We start from the raw sequence: 3,256 nt of genomic DNA on the forward strand, positions 1-3,256 counted from the left end.
GTAGTCACTCGAACCGGACTGTCAAAGTAAAGCATCTTAATATGCTCCCGTTCTCAGAGCATCTACTTCACTTTATCTTTGTGTTCCCCTCTGGAATTGGTTGATTCTGCAGTTTGGGTTAAGGAGCTTCTGGACTAATGCTTTAGAGAGAAACTTACCAAAATGAAAGCAGAAAATGAATCTTATTTGACAATAAAATATACTAGGCCTTGAAAGAGCGTTAGCTATTTTTAGTAAAGAAGGGAGTATAGGCAGAAATCTTTTTCTTCTTAGAAAAGCCTTAGAACTCTATCTCACATTCCATCTGTGTCACTGGGTGGGTGACTACCTCTGAGGATGAATCAGAGAATTCTTGAGGTTGTGCTCCTGACCGAAAACATTTTTTAAACAAAGGACACATTTTTTAAAACTTCTTACACAATCATAGGAAGGTCTTTGGAAAATGATATCTAGCTCATTTCATCTTTTTTGTTTAGAACTAGATCAAAACCATGACCAGCAAATACAAATTCAAACAGTTTCTAAGATTCCCCTTGGCAGAGATTAGCCAAATATTCACCAAATACTTTTCCTCTTCTTGTGCACCCGGATATTTCCCAGCTGCCTTACACATAGAAATGGAACCACATCATCAGTTCTTGTGAATGAAATGTAAGAAGGGATGTTCCAATGCCCAATCAAGGTAGTTAAGAGGGATGTGCCTTCCCCATGCGCTCTCTCTTTTTCCCTAAGTGCTACCTTGATGATGTCACGGTACCTTTGAGGTAACATGTTGAAGATGGCAAAGCCACAGCTTGGAAGGAACCTGATCATTAAAGAAGGGTGCACAGAACTCCATCAGAACATCAACAGACCCCTGACTAAGATCTCTGCTATTAGTAAGTGGTTAGTGTATTGGGAATGTAGAGGAGCCCTGCCCTGGCTGGGTGGTTCCATTGGTTGGAATATTGTTCTGCACACCAAAAGGCTGTGTGTTCAATTCCTGGTCTTGGCACATACCTAGGTTGTGGGTTTCATCCCCTGTCTGGGCACATACAGGAGGCAACTAATCAATGTTTCTCTCTCATGTTGATGTTTCTCTCTTTCTCTCTCTCTCATCAATAAACATACCCTCAGGTGAGGATTTCTTTAAAGTTTTTAAAAAAAGAATGTAGAGGAGCTCTAAGTATTAGGCATGTATTATTTCCAAGGTTCCCAATTTTATTCATCAACTCCTTCATATACAGTTGCTCAGTTATATTTATGTTTTTGATCTCTGGATTTTAAAACTGCATAAATATCTAGTTCTTCAACATTGATTTTCCTCTCCCAAAGCAAAGATGTCAGTGTAATAGTTGCAGTGCCAAACATCAATTCTGTAACCATGTCTTTTGATTTCTGTATTGATTGTAAGCAGTCCCTGCATCAGAAGCACCATCGATGTGATCGTCAATATTCTATGCCAGACACTGTGCAATTGCTTTTGGAAATAGACTCTTAACTCCCTAGCATGACCCTTGAGACCTTTTCAATTTTGCCCTTGTCCAGCTCCCTAACCTCATTTCTCATCACTCCCCTACACAAACTTCTTGTTCTTATAGCATTACACTGCTGATGGTACACCGAATCTACTATGTTCTTTCATGCCTCTGGGACTTTGCCTGGAATGTCCTTTCCTCTGACTGTCTAACAACTCCTATTACCCTCTAAGGTTCAGCCCAAGCCTCATCTTTCTAGTAATCATTCCTTGCAGCACACTCCTGAGTAAAGCGCCCCTAAGAGTGCTCCCATGATATTGTTGACGCCCTGCCATAGTACTGATCACACACAATGAGGGTTTACTGCTCTGCTTCCCATTAGACTGTTAGCTCTGTGGGGGTAAAGACTGTACTTTATTGCATGTTCTTTTCATGGCACAGTACTTTACACTCGTTGAAGCATATCATGTTCTCAAGGAACTCACCTTCAAGACAGGTAGTTAGGCATACCTGAATAAAAACAACCAAATATAACATACCATGTTTTAAAGATACCAGCAGAAGAATGCTCAAAACACCATGAGAACACACAGGGTGGAATTATTAGTTCTGGAAGAGTGGAAGGTGGTAGAGAAGAAGAAAGGGTAAAGGAGACATCCAGGGAAAGTTTCACTGGAGAAGGGACTTTGAGTTAAGTCTTAAGAATTGAATTAGAGTTTTGTAGAAAAGGAGAGAAGGCTAGCACTTGCCTTGACAAGGAAGGAAGAGGCCCTTGGGCCTAACAATATGCATATGGTTAAGGCATTGCCACCTACTTCGTGCATCTAACCTCTCTTTTTACTACACAGCAGAAAGGAGCTCCTACCCTTCGTAACAGCATGGGTGGAACCAGAGAGAATTATGCTAAGTGAAATAAGCCAGGCAGTGAAAGACAAATACCATGTGATCTCACCTATAAGTAGAACCTAATCAACAAAACAGAGAAGCAAGCAAAAATATAACCAGAGACATTGAAACAAAGAACAAACTAACAGTAACCAGAGGGGAGGAGGGAAGGGGATAATGGGGGAAAAGAAAGGGAAGGGTTGTCAAGGAACATGTATAAAGGTCCCACGGACAAAGCCAAAAGGAGGTAGGATCGAGGGGGTGGGGTGGGGTTAGGTGGGGCAGGGTAGAGTGGTGGAAGGGGAAATAAACACAACTGTACTTAAACAATTTTTTTTTAAAAAAGAAGAATTGAGTTAGAACTTGCCAGGGAGAAAAGATAGGGATTTTTCCAGGGATCCGTTAAGTGGAAAAGCTCTACCCCATTATTGTATAACCTGACTCACAGGAGGTTCAGATCTTTTCTAGGCTTGCCTGGCTGAGAGACCGGCTCTCACTTCTCTCCTTTGTCAGCCCCATTCTCCCTCCCCAGGACCTGACCATGAGTATCTTCCTGGTTTATCTGAGTCACTGACCACCCTGGCCCAGGAATGTGGCCCAGGAAGGTAGCCCAGGAGGTCTGTCTTATCTATCAACTTGTCAGACAGGGGCAAATTTGGTTTCCATGACCTTGGCTTGGAATAACTAGAGTGAGTTGTCAGTGTTAGAAAGTTACCTCAAACTAGTACAGGCAAGAGATGGAAATTTGGGGAGGCTGAGGTGACTTGTGAGGTAAAAGTACACCTGGGCCTTAGCCCCTCCATTTTTCATTTTTGTCTCTCTGCCAGGGGACTCTGTTCTTTCTTTTACACCAGTTTCTTCCATACCTCAAGATATATGACTGTTGATGGAGTCTAAACTTCCTATGTCAGAGC

The 3,256-nt window shown here is 42.0% G+C and overlaps 1 non-coding gene across 1 annotated transcript; it reads left to right on the top strand.

Annotated features, from left to right (window-relative positions):
- The first annotated feature begins 2,172 nt into the window (after positions 1-2,172).
- Positions 2,173-2,297, top strand: LOC129068053 (U6atac minor spliceosomal RNA). The gene has a single exon (XR_008528868.1). It is a non-coding gene; the product is annotated as a U6atac minor spliceosomal RNA (small nuclear RNA).
- The last annotated feature ends 959 nt before the right edge of the window (positions 2,298-3,256 follow it).

This window comes from Pteronotus mesoamericanus, unplaced genomic scaffold (genome assembly GCF_021234165.1).
Source record: "Pteronotus mesoamericanus isolate MK-2021 breed Mesoamerican mustached bat unplaced genomic scaffold, CSHL_Meso_final contig_20, whole genome shotgun sequence".
NCBI classification, from domain to species: domain Eukaryota; kingdom Metazoa; phylum Chordata; class Mammalia; order Chiroptera; family Mormoopidae; genus Pteronotus; species Pteronotus mesoamericanus.